Source organism: Geotrypetes seraphini, chromosome 9 (assembly GCF_902459505.1).
Source record: "Geotrypetes seraphini chromosome 9, aGeoSer1.1, whole genome shotgun sequence".
NCBI lineage: Eukaryota > Metazoa > Chordata > Amphibia > Gymnophiona > Dermophiidae > Geotrypetes > Geotrypetes seraphini.
Window position 1 is genome coordinate 127,016,436 of NC_047092.1, and position 21,276 is coordinate 127,037,711.

The 21,276-nt window shown below is 44.7% G+C and overlaps 1 protein-coding gene across 5 annotated transcripts in view; it reads right to left on the reverse strand.

The window, feature by feature from the left end:
* The window catches only part of AMMECR1L (AMMECR1 like), a 137,835-nt gene that overhangs the window by 115,365 nt on the left and 1,194 nt on the right, over window positions 1–21,276 (reverse strand). For all 5 annotated transcript variants that reach the window (XM_033958372.1, XM_033958370.1, XM_033958368.1 and 2 more), the window contains exon 2: window positions 1,717–1,817. The gene's annotated coding sequence lies outside the window, so the exon portion shown is untranslated. The remainder of the gene's footprint in view (window positions 1–1,716; window positions 1,818–21,276) is intronic.

Sequence of the window (21,276 nt, forward strand, 5' to 3'; positions counted from 1 at the left end):
CGAGTGGTAGGGCCAGCCTGGAATCTAACTGTAATTCCCACAGGGAGTCATTAATGAGCTCTAATAGCGTTGAAGGCTTGAACAGCCAGCATACTGTTGGATCTTCCCCTTGGTTGAGGGCTGCCTTTGCTTCTTGTGTACTTGTTCCTGTTTATGACCCCATATTGCCTAGCAGGGAAGACTTGCTCTATGACAACAAGGGCATACAAACTGATCCCTTGTCCTCTGAGTCCCTATCAGAAAGGTCAACAGGATCCTGATCAGCCTCTGCCAATGACAATGATGTGCCCTAGGATCCCGAGCCCAATTGTGTGACCTCTGGTGCGCTGCCAGACATCATATGAAGATTCCAGCTATCCAAATAAGCTCTCCACATCAAATTAACAAATTCAGGAGCAAAGTCTTTTCAAGGGCTCTGTGGCTTCCCCGCTTTTACGCTTAAACATGCTGCTGTTTCGGGGTTCTGAGAGGGATTTTCTCCCATTTGAGAGGTCCCTCCCAAGAGTTCCTCAGCCCTAGAGACCAAAGGGGAGGCTAAACACAATGCTTCCCCCCTCTATGTGATGTAAAGGCACTCTGCTAGCATCCAACCAATGCAAATATGGCATGAATTAGGGGTAAAAGAGCCTGAGGACTCCATCCCAGCCAGTTTTGAGTCAAAACAAGGCGATTTGAAGGATCTGGAGAACTTTGAAAAAAAATTAGGGAAATCCAAGATGGCCTGTGCAGCAGCATTTTGGCACCAAAGAACTGCTCAAAAACGCTTTAACTAAAACATAAAAAAACTCAGGAAAGAGTTTTAGAGGTGGGGAACCTTCAGGGTGTAGCAGAAACCTTCAAAAATAGGTTTTTCAGACACCCCTCTCCCCAATTTTGCCCACAGGCTGTTAATAGCCTTACTCACTGTGATATGTGCTCTGAAGATACTGCAGCCTGTCTCAGCTCTATATAGTAACTTGATCTGGGAGAAAAATCTCTGACTCAAAGGGAGGAGAGGGAGGTAAAATCACAGCACCCTGAAGAGCCCTGCTGAGCCTCCCGTGGATGCATAACAGCTTGCGCTCCAGCCTCTGCAATTCAGTAGGCAAGGTAAACTACTAGGGATAAGGACCCTGAGCTCCTTAAAGTTTTCTGCAGACTGACCAAACAGGTCCCCAAGGGATTAACCTAATGGCTGAAAACCAAGTCTGCTTCTTCTCCACACAGTAAGAACTTTCCCCACACTGGGGAGCTCTAGTGCACGGATAGACTCAAAAATCACAAAAACACAAAAAAAAACAACCTAAAAATAATAAAGAAATTTACAGGGTAGATCAGAAAGACATCTTTTGGCTTGCAGAAGGAAAAAATGAAGAGGGCAGCAGAAGCCTCTGGATAGGGAGGAGTTGAAAACCTGGTATATATTCATTCTGCATGGATTGCGAGCATGGAGATAATACCCTACTGTCCAGAATAACACACCTATTGCACTAGAATAAAAGTTAGAAATATAAAGATGAGAGGAACATGGAGTAAAGAAAAAGAGTGGGACAATAAGACATGCAGATCCTTTGCAATATTACAAGTTATGTGTTTATCATTGACAAAGTACAGCATCTCATTAGCTAAATCAGAAATAATTACTTTAAAATGGAAAAAAATTATCAAATATTTGTCTGTTTTTACTATAAATGTAATAGAATACTCAAAATTTCATTTCCAATGCAATTGACATACCTACTGGAAGCAGCAAGTGTAAGACTGGAGGACCAGAGGGTGAGTTATTTTTTGTTTGGAAGGGATTCTGATATTTTCTGTCCCATTACGGCTTCCAACCCCTGAAAGAAAGAATTTCAAAGTCAAGGTCAAATTAGCCAGAAAATCTTACTTGAATAAAACTGAGCACTGAAAACAATTACCCTATCCTGGCTTCTTTCATTAAACCTGCATGGAAAAAGCTCTTCTCTCTGCTGTCAGAGGACCTGAGAACTCTCATTCTTTGCCACTGACATCAGATGAACATAACATGTTCAGCACGTCTTTCACCAACAAATGAAGAGAGCACCCCCTTCCCACTAGGTTTTTCCAAATGGAGCATACACATTTCCCCAACTGCCTTAGGTGTTGAAATATCCTTTTTACACTCCTAGCCTCATCAATACTGCACAGCCTTGTCAGCCAGCATTGATGACTACGGATATACAGTATCTCTCTAGCTGACACTGAAGTAGTGAGAGAGGGTCCTTATCTCACCCACCAGTACCAGAGCAGAGGTTAGACTTAGAGAGTCTCCTGGACTCCTTGTTACTAGCACCAAGTTAGCACGTTTCAGAACAAATCCTTTCCCTATCTGATGATTTTTACTTCAGTCATCCAGCCATGTGAAGGTGTGAAGAGGAAGTTTAGAAGAGATCAACTTCAGATTTGGATATTATGAGACAAAAGACTCAAAACTTCAGGATGTAAAGAATAAATATCATTACAGTACATAATGTTCAGGCCTGACTCATTGTTTATGTAATTCTACTCCCTTAGAGAAACATTACATTCTACATTTTATTTTATCTTCCAACTACATCTAAGGGTTTACAGTCAACTGGAAGCAGTCTGGGAGGGTCATTGGAGTGGGCAGACTTGATGGGCCGTGGCCCTTATCTGCCGTCTATTTCTATGTTTCTATGTGTTGAGCTGCTATGCCTTCATTCCCAACTATCCAAGGAATCTGCTACCTAGATCACTTAGCTCAGTCATGGCATGGTTCAATCCTGGTCTTTTTCCAGAATTCTGCAATCATGGGTCCTAAATACAGCCACTACAAGTTACTGCAGTGCTCTCCCCAGAAATGCAAAGCCCAGTCCCTGCAGTATTCCCAGCTTCACCAGACCAAAAGAGCAAAGAACTGAACACAGATCGCTACATGGCAGGACACAACACTTCCACTCAATTATCTGGCCAGCCTGACTTGTACATTAGACTGCAGTGCTCTTCAACAGCCTGTCCGTGGACCGGTGCCGGGCTGCAGGGCTGGCACGTGCATTGGGCCCCAAGAACTGCTCTTCAGCCACCGGTCTACGGTACGATCAATGCGGCGTTGTCTTTGGGCCGGCTCCCTCTTCCTATGCTGCAGTGCACAAAGCCATGGGCAGAGGCTTCTATGCGTGTCCTGCACCTGAACAGGAAGCCTTTTCTCTGACGTCGCAAGGCTATTAGATGGGGCGCGGGACAAGCAAGGAGCCACTGCCCACGGCTTTGTGCACTGCAGCACTGAGGAAGAGGGAGCCGGCCCGAAGATAACACTGGGAGCAGGTCAGAAGGCAAGGCACAGCATGGAGGAAGGGAGACAACAACGGTAGAGGGAATGATTTTATTTTTTAATTTAGTGATTGATTTACATCTGCTGTTTGTTCAGGAAGAAATGCATTTGTTTCTTTTCCTCTGGAGTTGTACTGCATGCAGAGTCTTGCATCTTAGGGTTTGTTTGTATATATTAGTACTTTTAGTTTTTGGTCCCGTATTTGCATGGGGTTATCTATGTTCTGGTAGGAATGAATATTGAAAAGCATACAGTGTGTTTTGTGTAGTTTAATTATGTGGTTAACCATTGTGTGTTGTTGATACGATTATATTGTGTGTGTATATATATGAAATTGAATAGAAAAAATGGTGTTACAATTATACTTTTTCCTCCATATTCGCGGTTTCAGCACTCGCGGTTTCGCTTATTTGCAATTTTCCGCTTGCTGACTCCGCCCCCAAAATTACATCATGATTAAAGTTCCTTTTCTTTTACTGTACCAATAAAAAAAGTTTAGCTTACCAACATTCACTATGAAAATCACTGCTTCCATGCTTTCTCAATGATTCAAATCGTTCACTCTGAAAATTGCTGCTTCCCAGTGTGCACAGAGAAAAACGCTACTTCCCAGCATCCATAGAGAGAAACCCTGCTTCCCAACATGCTTAGAGAAAATCGCTAATAACCTGAAAATGTCTGGGGATCTTTGGGAATCGCCTGCTAAAAGCCCTAACAGCTTTGGGAATCGCTGTTTGCTTGAAAAGTTATTCGTGGTTTCAAAAGTAAAAACTCTGGCTGTTTCCAAAAAACGCGAATAACAAAAAAAGTTATTTGCAGTTTTTCCATATTCGTGGCTATGTTCCGCACGCATCCACCGCGAATACGGAGGGAGAAGTGTAGTATTATTATGGGGGTGGGGTCTGGGGCGTAGATTGGGCAGATGGGCAGGGTCTGGCCCACGACTTAGCCCAGTATTCTTCAACTGCTGGTCCACGGACCGGTACTGGTCCACAAAATAATTATTTTATTTCCGCCGGTCCATAGGTGCACTAGAGCATTGTTCGTCTGGAAGGGTTTAAACCAAAGTCATTTAAGATAATGGAAGTTCTGAATAATTGGAATTTTTCTGGTTAACATAAGAAAAGCCTAACTGGGTAAGACCAATGGTCCATCTAGACCAATAGCCCATTCTCAAGGTGGCCAATCCAGGTCACTAGTACCCGACCAAAACCCAGAGTAGCAACATTCCATGCTACCGATCCAGGGCAAGCAGACACTTCCCCCATGTCTTTCTTTCTCAACAACAGACTATGGTCTTTTCTTGCAAGAAATTGTCCAAACCTTTCTTAAAACCAGCTACGTTATCCACTCTTACCACAACCTCTGGCAATGTGATCCAGACCTTAACTATTCTCCGAGTGAAAAAATATTTCCTCCTATTGGTTTAAAAAAAAGTATTTCCCTGTAACTTCATCATTTGTCCCCTAGTCTTTGTAATTTTTGACGGAATGAAAAATCGATCTACTTGTACCCGTTCTACTCCACTCAGGATTTTGTAGACTTCAATCATATCTTCCCTCAGCTGTCTCTTTTCTAAGCTGAAGAGCCCTAACCTTTTTAGTTTTTCCTCAAACGAGAAAAGTTTCATCCCCTTTATCATCTTGGTCGCTCTTCTTTGAACCTTTTCTAGTGCTGCTATATCTTTCTTGAGATAAGGAGACCAGAACTGAATGCAATACTCCAGGTGAAGTCACACCATGGAGCAATACAGGGGCATTATAACATTCTTAGTCTTGTTAACCATCCATTTTTTAATTATTCCTAGCATCCTGTATGCTTTTTTTGGCCGCTGCCACACACTGGGCGGAAGGTTTCATTGTATTGTCTACAATGACACCCAGATCCTTTTCTTGGGCGCTAATTCCCAAGGTGGTCCCTAGCATCCGGTAACTGAGATTTGGATTATTCTTCCCAATGTGCATCGCTTTGCATTTGTCCACATTAAATTTCATCTGCCACTTGGATGCCCAGTCTTCCAATTTCCTAAGGTGTGCCTGCAATTTTTCACAATCCGCATGCATTTTAACAACTTTGAACAGTTTACTGTCATCCGCAAGTTTAATCACCTCACTTGTCGTTCCAATTTCCAGATCATTTATAAATAAGTTAAATAGCACCGGCCCCAGTACAGATCCCTGCGACACTCCACTGTTTACTTTCCTCCATTGAGAAAAATGACCATTTAACCCTACCCTCTATTTTTTACAGATAATTGTTTATTGTTTATTGTTTATTTTAATTATTTGATTAAACGCCTTATCGATTCTACAAAGCGTTGTACAGAGTAAAAAAAATTTTTCCTTTAGACAAACAATATTACAATTAATACATACTTTTTTTTTTAAAAAAAAAAAAAAGAAAACTACAGACGAACTATAATACATACAAAGTTGTTGTGGACGAACGAACAAAAGACACACAAGGTAAAGAGGGGAGAAATACAATAGTTATAGTAAATGGAAGAGACATTAATGGAAAGAACAAAAGGGCAGGGAGATTAATTAAAAAAAGTAAAAAAGAGATTAAAATTAAGACGTCAGTTAAAATTAAATTTAAGATAAAGTAACCAATTCCTAATCCACAACTGAGCTTTGCCACCTATCCCATGACTCTTTAATTTTCTCAGGAGCCTCTCATGAGGAACTTTATTAAAAGCTTTCTGAAAATATTGATACACTACATCAACTGGCTCAACTTTATCCACATTTTTATTCACACCTTCAAAGAAGTCAAGCAAACTGGTGAGGCAAGATCTCCCTTGGCTGAACACATACTAACTCTCATGAATCATGTTTGTCGGAGAAGAAGTAACGTCACCAATGAAGATGGCAGCCTAGAGCAGAGGCTCCGTCTTCACCCACTAGCTATCCCGATTTAACTTATGCTTGCGGCGGCTCTGAGCCTCTTCAATTGGTGCCAGAGAGGGGCGAACTCACCAGGCTCCATGACATCCAGAAAGGAGAGTGAAATGGATAAATCTGGACAGCATCTGGGAAACAAATCATCTGCCCGCTAACCATGTGGTGCGTGTGCGTCTGCAGGGCCTGCATCTTCCCTGATGGTGCAATGAGTATAGGACGGAGAGAATGATATGACAGGAAATTTGTGAGCAGAATGCAGTACTCACCAGAGCGGAAATGCCAACCTGGATCGCTGAGATTAAAAGTAAGATCTCAGCAGTAGTCTCTAAAGTAAAGGAGGCAATTTGTAAACTAAAACAAGACTTGGCGGACAAGAGTGGCCACCTAGATGCTGTAGAGACCCATGTCAATTCCAGTGAGGACACTGCTACGGGGGCGCAGTGGGGTATTAAAGTTGTGCGGGCTAAACTTTCTGAATTGGTCAACGAGATGGAGGACCTGGAAAATAGAGATATAAAGATGTTTCTTTTTTGACAAATATCATAAGAATGTATCCAGATGTGTCTCGTTCTACTCAGAGAAGGAAACGGTTTCTCATTTTGAGATCTCAGGTTGTACAATTAGGGGCAACCTTTGTTCTAAGATACCTGTAAGTGCGTTTTGATGCTATAGGTGATTGCTTCCTGGAACAATACAAGAGGAAACGCAGTTTTGGACTTAATTCTAAATGGACTACAAGGACCGGCGCAGGATGTAGAAGTAGAGGGGATGCTGGGAACCAGTGATCATAAAATGACCTGCTTCGACCTGGACACGGGGACGAAACATCGATCCAGAACGACGGCCACGGCACTAAACTTCCAAAAAGGGAATTACGAAGGGATGAGACTCATGGTGGGGAAGAAGATCAAGAAGAGGATAAACACTGTAAAGACGCTAGAGCAAGCATGGTCCCTTTTTAAGGACACAGTCACCGAGGCGCAAAATCTATATATCAACAAGGGATCCAAGAGGAAAAAAAAGGAATCAGTGTGGCTCACTGTAGTGGTGAAGAAAGCGATCAGGGACAAGAAAACTTTGTTTAAGGAATGGAAAAGGTCAAAAACGGATGAAAACTGGAATAGGCACAAACAGCATCAACGCAGGTGCCATAAGGTAGTAAAAGGGGCCAAAAAAGACTATGAGGAAAAAATAGCCAAGGAATCGAAAAACTTCAAGCCATTCTTTCGATAAATTAAGGGGAAACGACCCACGAAGGAAGCAGTGGGGCCGTTGGATGACTGAGGAATGAAGGGAGTGCTAAAGGAGGACAAAACCATTGATGATAAAATGAACACATTTTTTTGCATCTGTGTTTACCGAAGAGGATATACACAACATACCGGAAGCCGACTAGCTATACGTGGGAAACGAAGACGGGAAACTGACAGGGTTTATGGTCAGTCTAGAAGAGGTATGCTGGAAGATTGAAAGGCTTAAAAATGATAAATCCCCGGGACCGGATGGCATCCATCCGACGGTAATCAAGGAACTGAAAGGGACTATAGCTGAACTGCTTCAACTGATAGCCAATCTGTTAATCAAATCTGGAAGGGTTCCGGAAGACTGGAAGGTGGCGAATGTTATGGCGATCTTCAAGAAAGGTTCGAGGGGTGATCCGGAAAACTACAGACCGGTGAGTCTGACCTCAGTACTGGGAAAGATGGTAGAAGTGCTGCTAAAGGACCGCAACATTGAGCACCTTAACGGACACGACCTGAGGACCAGCCAGCAGAGGAAGATCTTGCTTGACGAACTTGCTGAACTTCTTCGAGGGAGTAAACAGACAGAGAGACAAGGGTGATCCGGTCGACATTATATATCTGGATTTTCAGAAGGCTCTCAACAAGGTTCCGCATGAACGACTACTTCGAAAAATTGCGAGTCATGGAATCGAGGGTGAAATACATGAATTAAAAATTGGCTGGCGGATAGCAAACAGAGAGTGGGAGTAAATGAACAATACTCAGACTAGAAAAGCGTCACCAGTGGAGTGCCGCAGGGTTCGGTGCTTAGACCCGTGCTCTTCAACATATTAATAAACGATCTGGAAATTGGTACAGCGAGTGAGGTGATTAAATTTGCGGATGATACGAAGTTATTCAGAGTAGTGAAGACACAGGAGGATTGCGAACATCTACAACGTGACATAAACACGCTCGAGAAATGGGCTGCGACATGGCAGATGAGGTTCAACGTGGATAAGTGTAAGGTGATGCATGTCGGTAACAAAAATCTCATGCACGAATACAGGATGTCAGGGGTGGTACTTGGAGAGACCCCCAGGAAAGAGACTTGGGAGTACTGGTTGACAAGACGATGAAACCGTCCGCGCAATGTGCGGTGGCGGCGAAAAGGGCAAACAGAATGATGGGAATGATTAAGAAGGGGATCACAAACAGATCAGAGAGAGTTGTCATGCCGCTTTACCGAGCCATGGTGCACCCTCACCTGGAGTACTGCATCCAGCACTGGTCACCATACATGAAGAAGGACACAGTGCTACTCGAAAGGGTCCAGAGAAGAGCAACTAAAATGGTAAAGGGGCTGGAGGAGTTGCCATACAGTGAGAGATTATAGAAACTGGGCCTCTTCTCCCTTGAAAAGAAGAGACTGAGAGGGGACATGATAGAAACATTCAAGATACTGAAGTGAATAGACTTAGTGGATAAAGACAGGTTGTTAACCCTCTCCAAGATAGGAAGAACGAGAGGGCACTCTCTAAAGTTAAAAGGGGATAGATTCCGTACAAATGTAAGGAAGTTCTTCACCCAGAGAGTGGTGGAAAACTGGAACGCTCTTCCGGAGGCAGTTATAGGGGAAAACACCTTCCAGGGATTTAAGACAAAGTTGGACGGGTTCCTACTGAACCAGTACGTAAGCAGGTAGGGCTTATCTCAGGGCACTGGTCTTTGACCTGGGGGCCACCGCGGGAGCGGACTGCTGGGCACGATGGACCACTGGTCTGACCCAGCAGCGGCAAATTCTTATGGTCTTAGAAGTAATAGATATGTTTTTCATGAACCGCAACAGTTGTCTAAGTTAATTTCGGCTAGAGAGCAACTGAAGTCTACTACTTGAATCTTACTGTCTTCAAGATAGCTCAGAAAGGTAATGTTCAAGGGCAGTCATGCCTCCTCTTTAGTTTCCTCTTATCTAATTTCCTTTAGTTAAATTTCAGTTATATGCAGCTTCGTCCCAGGTTTATAGAGAACTAACTATACTACATAATAAGGAGATACCTTGTATGTAATTTGAAATTTAATTTTCACTTTACATTGTATTTTTTCTCTCTTTTGACTTCTAACAATTATCAAATGTTAAAATTTATAAATAAAGAATTAAAAAAAAAAAAATAATAAAAGCAGACTCAAAACCCACCTTTTTGATAATAGCTTTCAATCCTTAACCCTACTCCTCTGCCTTCCAACCCAGCCTGCTGATTAACCGTTCCCCTTAACTGTATCCATGACATCCTTGTTTGTCTGACTTGCCTGTTTAGTTTGTAAACTCTTTCCAGCAGGGACTGTTTCCTTACTCTTTGTGACTCTGTGCAGTGCTGCGTGCGTCTGGTAGTGCTATAGAAATAATTAATAGTAGTAGTAGTAGGTTGCTCAAAAAACTGCTGAAAATCAGGAGTCAGCAGATAAAGCTTAGTCATAGCTTTAGAGAGCCTGAAAGAGCTTTCTGGGGTAACCAGACCAAGAAGCTGTGGATGGGATGGTAAAAAGGAGGACAGCACATTAGAACGGTCGATGACTGAAAACTGACGTGGAAGGTGGAGATTCCAATTTTTGCTCTTTCAGAACCTTAGCAATAAAATGGTGGACAGCCATGCTTAAAAGAGTCTGCGGACAGAGGGGTCCTTACCCAATTCCAGACTCTTAGGGCAACCATGCTGACTAGTCCCAGTAAGGGTATCAGCCGGATCCAAAATAGAAGCAGTGCCAGGAGACAAGAGAGGCATGAAATCCATATGGCAACTAATTCAATTGAGCTCTGCCATAGCCAGACGAGAAGGCTCCTGAAAAGGGATCTCTGCCACTGGTGCAACAGGCTTAGAAGAAACCGACGTACCTGCTGGCTGCAGCCAAGGAATATGCTTTCCAGAGGAGCCAAATAAAGTCTAGTGAAAAGGCACACCCCTTGTCCACTGTAGGGCCCTGCTGAGATGCCCATACTGTGTCCAAGAATCCCAATACTTAGACCCACGATGGCTCCCCAATCCTGAAGGACTAGGAGGAAGTGAACCCTGAAGTTCCCACCTGCTCCCCCAGCATGCTGCAGCATGTAGTACATGGTCGCTGATCTGGTGTCAATCCAACCAAATCAATGCACACATTCAACAGATTAGGGGCTGAGGAGTCCATCCCAAAAGATTGTTAATCAAATCAAGGGGTTTTGAGGCAGAAATAAAACTTTGAAAAAAGGTTGATAAAAATCCAAGATGGCCGCCACCAGTGAATTTGTGCCAAAACTGGCAAAAATAAAAATCTGAAAATAAAAAAATCACGATTTGGGTTTGGGGAGGTGAGAGACCTGAATCTTACCCTTAGAAACTTTGGAAAAGAGTTTTACTGCATTCCACAGACCACCCCCGAATCTCCTATAGGAACTAATGGGGGTGTACTTACAGTCTGTGTTGTGCCTGCCTGTCAGCTCTGTTTAATGTTTAATGTCAGCTAAATGAAGGAAGAGTATTTTCTGCCTCAGAAACTGTTCCAAATGACCAAACATGAAGATCTTCGCAATGCCAGTCAGACGGATTCCGATTGTAACCTCCACCCCCATGAAACCACTCCACACAACCGGGGGTGGGAAACGCAGCCTGCGCCCTGAAACTCACAGGATCTTTTACTCAGGACGCATACATACAGCCTGAACTTAAACCCCTGACAAGATCAGAGGGCACGTGAACTCCCAGGGGAATGGACACCAAGTCTGAAAAGGGTGGTACACAGCAGGCTTGCTCCACAGATCCACCAAACTTTCTCTGTGAAGCAGAAGTCTGGCTCTGTGGGACTGTACCCCTTCCTCAAACAGAGGACCACCAGAAAGTGGTCTCACGGCACTGAAGCCACCAAAAAAGACAATCTTAAGCGAAACAAAAAGAAGAAGAGCAGAAGACTTCTACACGGATTGCTTGCAGAAATTAAGAACGCCAAGAAATATAGTCTCCAAGAGTATTGCCTCATCCCTTAAAACACCCAAAGAAAGCTTACTATACTACAAAGACAAAAAAAACCCCACAAGACAGGACCCCCTTGGTAGTGAAATTCAATCCAGAGCAAAAAAAAAAAGAGATCTACAACTACTACTCCAGGAAGATGAATTACTAAAAGAAATATTCCCTGCTCCAGCTGTGCTATCCTTCCACCAGCCACCAAATTTGAAACAAAAATTGGTAAAAAGCAAGCTTCCCACACAAAACCATAAAGAAAATGGCACACATCCTTGTGATGTGACAAACTGCAAACTATGCAAGCACATCTCAAAGGATCCCATGGTCACTCATATGGGTTAAACATTCAGCATAAAGGGATCTTTCACATGTTCATCTTCTAATGTGGTATACATCAGTGTTCTTCAACCACCAGTCCATGGACCGGTGCCGGTCCGCAGAAATTATCTGCCGGTCCACAGGGCCAGCACCTCCATCGGGCTCAAGAGATTGTTCTGTAGCTGCCGGTCCTCGGTGCGATCAATGCGGCGTCTTTAGGCCGGCTCCTTGAGTGCTGCAGTGCAGAAAGCCATGGTAAAAGGCTCCTACCCACAGCCTGCGCCTGACCCGGAAGCCTTCTCTCTGACATCGCAACATCAGAGGGAAGGCTTCCAGATGAGGCACGGGACACGCGCGAAGAGCTGCTTCCCACAGCTTTGTGCAATGCAGCACTCAGATAGCCGGCCTGAAGACCCTGCGTTGATCGCACCGTGGACCAGCCTGAAGCTAACAAAGGGAGGCAGGCCAAAATACAAGGCACATGGAGGGAGAGAGACAACAACGGTAGGGGAAATGCTTTTATTTTTTTTATTTAGTGATTTTAAATCTGCTGTCTGTTCAGGAAGAAATGCATTTGTTTCTTTTCCTCTGGGGTTGTACTGCTTGCAGAGTCTTGCATCTTAGGGTTTGTTTGTGAATATTAGTACAGTGGTACCTTGGATTACGAGCATAATCTGTTCCAGGAGCATGGTCATAATCCAAAATGCTCGTTTCTCACAGCGAGTTTCCCCATAGGAAATAATGGAAACTCGCTTTGATACGTTTCCCCCCCCCCCCCGATAACCGGCATCGCTCCCCCCCCCCCCGCTCGCAAAAGCCCCCTCGCTCCAACTGGCACCCCCCCACCGTGTGAACCGGCCCCCCCCGCCAGTACAACTTAAATTTACCCACCTCCCCGTCTAGCACCAGCACCGGCACGCAGGCACAGCTCGTGTGCCTAGAAGATCTTCTGGCTTCTGTTCCATAGACAAAGCGCGCCTTTGTCCCGGTGCGCTTTTGACCTGACACCTCCGGCTTCTGCCTGCCTTGAGCATGCATCTGCGCATGCTCAAGGACTTCTATTCTCTCTCTCGCCGAATCTGGAGATAGATTTGCATACCAAAGGGACTGTGCATGCAAATCTCTCTCATGATTATTCTTGGTGGAAATCCTGAAACCTGAATGGCTGGGAGTGCCCTGAAGATAGGGTTAAGAAGCAGAGTCTATACCATGATCAATCCTATTACATGAAAAACTTATAACATAACTACTCCCATACAATGAGTATGGGTACAAATAAGGAAAAACTATGTTCTTACCTGTTAATTTTCTTTCCCTTAGACGCAGCAGATGAATCCAGAGGGATAGCCCAATGGGATAGCCCACATCGACCAGCAGGCGGAGATAGAGAAACTGATTAACAGGTGGTCCTATTGGCTGGCACTCTTCCTGTCTCATCAGTATAGCTCCTTGCCCAAGCACATGCAACCAGCAATAGGCATAGCATGTAAAAAACTTATTTCCCAGAACAAATCGCAAAAGGCAATGATACAGAATACAACTATCAACCACAACAAACCGCGAAAGTTGCACAAGATAAAACCGACAGACAATACCAGAAAGGGTGGGGCTCTGGATTCATCTGCTGCGTCTAAGGGAAAGAAAATTAACAGGTAAGAACATAATTTTTCCTTCCCTAGCAACAGCAGCAGATGAATCCAGAGACCAATGGGATGTAGCAAAGCAATCCTCGATCTGGGTGGGAAGCAAACGCCGCCTCCGCAACAACCAAAGCACTAAACACATCTACCGCATGTGTCCCCACATCCAACCAGCAATGCTGAGAAACAACATTCTCGGAAGACCAAGCAGCCGCGAGACAAAACTCCTCCAAGGAAAAAACCTCTGGACCGAGTCCAAGAAGTAGCCATCGCACTGGCGGAATTGTCATGAAGTTTGTTCGCCAATCGCTTTCCTGCCATCAAGTAAGCAGAATGTCTTCCTGGACCCATCGAGCGATGGCGGCTTTGGACGCCGCCAGAAGATTGAGGCGTCCCGTGAATAATACAAAAACAGATGATCGAAACAACCAAAAGTCATTCGAAACCTTGCTCTCGAAGAAAGCTATGCACTATCAAAAAATGCAATGAATAACAGCACGACTCCCTATTTCTCCTCCCCAGAAGAAGGAAGGAAAAGTGAGCTAGTCATAAAAGAAAGGATGACACCCCCTAGAAAGAATTGTGGTACCAACTGAACTGATACCCCAGATAATGGAAATAAGAATCCCCGCTGAACAAGGCCTGCAACTCGGAAAACTGCAGAGCCGAAACCAAAGCCACAAGAAACCCCGTGGTCAACGGCACAAGGAGGAAATGACGCCTACGGGAAACTGCGAAGAAGTACCGGAAGATTGGACTCCAGACAGGGCTTTTAAGAGGTGTACAAATATACCATGCTCCGTTTAGGAACGGAACGACATGAAGCTGAGAAGTAATCGAAGAGCAATATACCTAGCCCCGGTAACCAGCTAAGAATAGCACTTGAAGTTGAAGGGAATGGAACGCTAAGCCCTTGGCAATACCCCTGTAACTATGTAAGGGTGCAAAGTTGAAAAGTATCCAAAAGGAAGCAGAATCCACAGGTGAAGACGTCTGTAGCGCCAGGATAAGAGAAGAAACAACCCGCTGCGCATAACCCTTACACGTCAGTCAGGACTTCTCAAAAGCAAGGTCGTAATACCAAAGTAGTACGAATGTCCATGTCGATCGGACCCTAGGTGAGCAAATCCGGAGATACCAGGAAACGTCATAGTCCAGCTGTCGAAAGAGTCATCCGATCCGCATAGCAAGGATGGCGTAGCCAAGCCAGAATTCTACAAATACAGTGCCCGGAAAGCAAGCTGGAGATGGCAAATCCAAGCCATCATCAGCCAGGGGAAAACACTGAAAAAGAGAAACCAGAGGTGAGAAAGAAGCCATGCTGTTTCCCCCCTCTAACTCCTACTCCCCGTGATAGGAAGTATTGAATCGTGAGACGAGACCAAGAGGTCTAGTACCAGGAGATCTCACGTCCATAAAAAAAGCTGGAACGCCTGAGCCAAAATTCCCAATATCCAGGACGTATAAGATTTCACTATCACTAACGTGCACACTTGCTAGAGTGTACACAGTGCTGAACACTGTAACATACCAGAAATGGGTCATTGTCAGATTGCACAGAGATAAAGTCTATCCAAACTCTTTTCTTGACCCCTAAAATGATCTGCCAACAGAAGAGGAAGATGAGGGTCTACCCATCGAAGTAGAATAACAACTGTACCCGGCAATGGAGTACAGCACCTACTGCCCAACCTATAGAGAAATACCCCCATCAAAATACCGACTGAAAGGCCCTCAGCGGCATTCCGGAAGAAGGGTCTGAAGCTCCAGAAAGGTAGCCTGACCACGCTCAAGAGTAGAAGAATGAACAAGTACGGAGTCGACCCTGAAGACCAGACTCCTGGAGCTGAGGATGGAAGGCACCGAGTCCCCCCAACCCAATAGCCCGGGATGTATGGTGGCCATGAGCTAGTCCAGCAAAGACTGAGGCATGCCTTTTAAAAGAGAAATCTTGCTGAGCCACCAAAACATACAGAGCGATGCATGAGGAGCCTATCAACTAATCGGAGCCCTGAGAAACCGGGCACCACCAGAACAAGGGCGACTGCTGTAGCGTTATAATGGGAAAGCAAGCCAAAGTTCCCTGTGCGTCAACAACAGAATTCCATACTCTGAGTCATGGGACCAAAGAAGCCTGCAAACCTGAGACTGTGACTCATCGCTCAAGTTTCTGGGAAGAACACATGTCTCTCCCATAGGAACAAAAAAAAAAACATCTCCTCGACATACCTATAAATAGTACAGGAGAAAAGAGCGCTGTGCAAATTTCGAAGATTCACGTCCAAAGAACTGAGGAAAGAAATCACCCTGTTCGTGTCAGTCAAATGGCCCAACTGAAAGACGTCCGAATCCAGCATTCAGTCAAGAAGAAATTAGGTGAATCACCTGGTAGCGCCAAAACAGTACCTCTGGCCACATTTTCTAAAAGTTTCTTGAACCTTGGATAGGAGAAATGGCACGTGCCAAAATCAAAAGCGCTGCCCTAAGAGAAACAAACAACTAACTGCCAAGGTATTGAATCCATGATTGCCACCCCTCCATATTATATCATTAAATTGACGCCGTCTATCCCGCCAATATCTCTCAGTCTAGGTGGATTACAACAAGAGGGTGCCTCGGCACTGCCATGGAGAATACATGGGTAAAATAGGTATGAGGCGGGATCAGGGAGGGTCAATCAGGAATTGCTAGATCAATTTAACAAATGACTGTACGAGAAACCGGAAAATCGTTCATTCGGGACACCGCTGCAATGACAGGTTGTCCAGAGTGAGGCGCTATCAATCCAATGGAGATATATCGGACACAATATATACCAGCAAGGCCACTAGACCGTCCCATTTAGGGGCCAGATTGGAAAAGAGAGACTGCATGTCGCTTGGATACAGAAAGAATCGGAGCGGAGTATCCTTTACCATGAAATAGGGGAACACCGGAAAGGCCTGTGCAACAGCGGAGGAACATGAAAAGCACAGGAAAGGAAGAAAGGTATTCCCCCTACCATAAGCGGATAAGTTCCGCCAGGGCATCTAGCACTGCCGCCCCAAAACTGAGTTCAGTGCCCCTCAGCGAAGGGCATGTACCTAGCAGGCAGAAAGAGAAAACACCCTGTCCAAAATACACTGCAGGGATGATGCAAACTGACAAACAGCCCTGTCTCCCCTCTCAGAGAGCCGTTCATCACATGGCTACAAGGGAACAACCCTGCGCATAACAATGCGAAGAGGGGAAAAAAAGAAATAGGGGAGCTGATTAACATACGTCAGGAAAAGACGATAGCCGCACAAGGCTGTTGAGTATCCCGAAAAACACAGGACCCTGCGTTGATCCAGATACCAACAAAACCTAGTCCTGCCCGCTTGAAAAGTGAAGGTGCCACCAGGTAACCCCACATTACTAAGAGCGTGTAGCCCCAACAGGAAACTCAGCACGCCAGTACAAGGCGGTTTATTTTTATTTTATTTTTTTTTGTTGTTGTTGTTGTAAATTCTATATCCCTTGTAGTATCATCAGTAAGTGTACAAAATCACTTAAACTCTCCAGCAATATAATAGACATACATATGACAAGGAAATATTGTAATAGCACCACCTGATACCAGCAGCGCGACCCCAAGGCGCAAATAAGAGGCAACAGCCAACAGGCAGAACTCTTACCATACCGGGACCCCGGGATGCAGGAGGAGAGATCCAAACCAAGACCCGGGTATCCCTCCCCCGCCGCTGACCGTCCCAGCGGCAAAGCACCTCCTGCTGACCCAGCGCCGTGACAAGCTGTAACCGAGGGGCCAATTGCTGAATGGACTCCCTCTCCAGCGCCCTCAGGCAAGGCAGGATGGCTCCCAGACCCCAAAGAAGCACTTCGGGAGAGAGTTCCACCGCCGCGTGAACAGCAACTGTACCTGCAACCCCCGACACAGTCAAGACCAGAACCGGGAGACTGGGGAGGCGCAGAGATAAGGCCGCAGCTGAAAACAGGCGCCAATAACGCAGTGGCTCCGCCGCCAGCGTCGGAGAAGCGCGAGCCACCCATTTGCTGAAAGGCACTGACTCCACAAGCGCAACTCACTCAGCGGCTTGAACACCGCCGCGGCACCCACTGCGCACAGGACAGCCCCAGAGAACAGGCCGCAAAAATCAGGTCTCTCCCGCCCACGCACAAAAACAAGCTTGCGGGAAACCACCGATTTGAACAACAGTGCCCAAGACACCACACAGAAGGCCTTAACTGAAAAAAGCACACATTGCAAATGAAAAACTCCCCATACTGCACAGTGTTCACTGCCCTAACAAGGCTTAGAAGATGAGGAAAGCTAGTTGGAAGGCATGCGACCGCACAGCTGCAGGTACTCCAGAACAAGCACAACCAACACAAATCCGTAGGTCCAAGACAACCTCAAAATAATATAACCCGCAGGGCAATGCAACAAAGGGATACTCATAACCAGGCTTACAGGACTGAAAGACACCGGTAGAGCACCCCTGAGAATTAATAACTGCAAATAGCAAATGGTCTCTTTCTTTTTTTTTTTTTTTTTTCAAGGGAAAGAAGAAAAATTAGAGACCCAGCTAACCCCTCTATCACTGGAGGGAGGGTGAGGCAGGGACAAGGGGGGGCCCAAGTGTAACCTCTAAAGCTGGCACCGTCCAGCCAGACACCCCTGTCTCACTGAAGAGGGAAACCTCAACAGGAGAAATATAATTGCTGCCTCACTGAAGAGCAAACCTCAACAGGAGAAATATAATTGCTGCCTCACTGAAGAGCAAACCTCAACAGGAGAAATATAACTGCTGCCTCACTGAAGAGCAAACCTCAACAGGAGAAATATAACTGCTGCCTCACTGAAGAGCAAACCTCAACAGGAGAAATATAACTGCTGCCTCACTGAAGAGCAAACCTCAACAGGAGAAAATATTTATCCAGCTGCAGCCAGAATCCAGGAGCTAGTGGAACAGCGACTTTCCCCTGCTGGGAGATAAAGCATACTGATGAGACAGGAAGAGTGCCAGCCAATAGGACCACCTGTTAATCAGTTTCTCTATCTCCACCTGCTGGTAGATGTGGGCTATCCCATTGGTCTCTGGATTCATCTGCTGCTGTTGCTAGGGAAAAACAGTTTACTTATTATATATGTAGGTACCTTCTCTATCCCTATTGGGCTCAAAATAAGCCTAATAGCTTCAACTTGATCTCCACAGATTGGATCCTATATTTTAATTCTGTTCACAAATTGTATCAATAGATCACAAGTTCAAGGCCCACGGGGCGAATCAGGCCCGCCGGGTCGTTTTATGCGGCCCACGGTCCGATGCCCCCAGTGTTATCTTGTGGCTGGCACCCACCTCCTCCTCACAGCCGCAGCATGTAGCGCCTCATCCAGAAGCATTCCCTCTTACGTTGCGACGTCAGAGAAAAGGCTTCCGGTTCAGGCGCAGGACGCATGAGGAGCCACTGCAAGCGGCTTCGTGCACACTGCGGCGGTGAGGAAGGAGCCTGCCACAAGATAACACCGGGGGACATTGGACCACGGACCGCATAAAACGGCCAGGTTGGCTAGAAGGTAAGACACTCGCTGGAGGGAGGCACAGCATGGAGGGAGGGAGACAATAAAGGTAGGCGGAATGAGGTTTATTTTCAATTTAGTGTTTGAATTGTGTCAATTTTGAGAATTTTAATCTGCTGTCTATCTTTTGCACTGCTCAGGAAGAAATATATTTGTTTCTTTTTCTCGGGGGGTTGTACTGCATGCAGAGTCTTGAATCTTAGGGTTTCTTTTTTATATATTAGTACTTTTAATTTTTGGTCCCATATTTGCATAGGTAGGAATGTTGAGAAGAATACAGTGTGCTTTGTGTAGTTTAATTTTGTGGTTAACCATTATGTGTTAATAAGATTATATTGTGTGTATATATAAAAAATGAATGGAAAATATGGTGTTATAATTAGTACTATTATGGGAGTGGGGTCTGGCCCGCGATTTACTGCCTCTTTTACAAATCCACACTAGCGGCTGTGCTGCACTAACGGCCCCGAAGCCCATAGAGATTTAAAGGGCTTTGGGGCTGTTGCCGCGTGGCTTTGTAAAAGAGGCCTTTTGCCTGTGTTTTGGATTTCAGTCCCTTAATATGATTGAGTTTGACACCCCTGCAATAGATGCTAGACTAGACCCCACAGGTTCTGCCCCCTCACCAGACCAATCCATGCAGTTTTCACTAAATTAGATCAGAAGTGAGAAAGGTAATTTGCTAGATGACATATTTTGATTACAATAAAACTTTACAGTGTTTTACAGGAGGCTCATATATGAGCTGTTCCAGTGCATTTTTTCAAGCAAAAAAAATCTGCCAGTACTGAAATATCAGGCCATTCTTCAGTAGAGGGGTCCATCACTGAGAGACCCACCCTACAGTAGCCAGGCCTCCTGCAACCAGCCACAGAATCTATAAAAAAGCGCCAATTGTGAAGAACCTGAGCTTTATTATTATTATTATTACTACTTGGGGATCATGGGTCATTTTTTTAAATCAAATGATGGAAAAGGTGCCAGTACACAGTACCCCTGGGTACCGCCTCAAAAAAGCCCTCAGTTGTTCAGTCTAGGAATGGTCTCTAGAGTGATAAAAGGTGTTAGAAATTGGTTGAAGTGAAAGATAACAAAGAATAATGGTAAATGGGACTTCATGCAAGAAAATAAAAAAGGGGGGATAGTAGTAGAAAAGTGGTCTCAAACTCAAACTGTTTGCAGGGCCACATTTTGGATTTGTAGGTACTTGGAGGGCCTCAGAAAAATATAGTTAATGTCTTATTAAAGAAATGACAATTTTGCATGAGGTAAAACTCTTTATAGTTTATAAATCTTTCCTTTTGGCTAAGTCTTAAAAATAATATTGTAATTTATAGCTAAAGAGACATATGATCAAGAAACTGTTTTATTTTACAGTGCTCCCCCGGTTATTTGTGGTCCGCGATTCACGGTCCTGGTCATTTGCGGTATTTTCCAACCACAAATGACCGGGCAGGAGAGGGCAGCCGGAGCACCGGCGAGTGAAGGAAATCACTCGTGGTATGCTCCAACTGCCTCTTCCTGTACTAAAGTCGGGCCTCACCAATCAGGAGCTGCGTGTCAAATTTACAACCCCCCCCCCAAAAAAAAAAAAAAATTCACAATAAATACACGTGATTATACTTGCATACAATGGAAACAGTACAGACAAATCCAACAGATGCATGCTCACTATGGATATTCTGAAAACCAGACTGCGCAGTTAGCCCTGAAGACTGGGTTGAGAACCACTGCCCAAGAGAACAGGATGATAGACAAATTAAAATACCTCAAAGCTATAATGTAAATGAAACATTTTGTAGTGTGAAACACAAACAGGATGGTGAATGGAACCAGTGGATGCACTGCAAAAATAGTATCACAATTCAAGAAAATCTAAGATTTGCACTAAGGATCCACAGTTACAAAGAAATAAGAATAAAGTGTGCAAACAAAAGATGAACTTTGGAATTATTATATGCCCTTCAATTTTACATTTCCATCACTTGAATAGATCAAATACAACATTCTTAATGCCCACTCTATATGAACAGTTCTTGCAGCACTCCCTAGTTTTCATCTTATGTCCTCATGACTTTCCCCAGATTAGGAGGAGCTTCATTTATTTCAACAAGTATCAAGATGCTTCCTTTCCCAACTTAATGACACAGTGACAACTCATGAAGAAGGCCTTTTCTCCAACCAAGTCCATTTAGTTGTCTGTCTCAAAACAAGCCTGTTTTGATCCCATTTTTTTTTCCTTTGTCACTTTCCTCCATCCATTCAAAAAAAGGTCTGAATTCTAGATAATGTCTCTACAGGCTGGTGATTCCAGGAAGCTACAGCTTACCCAGTAAAGA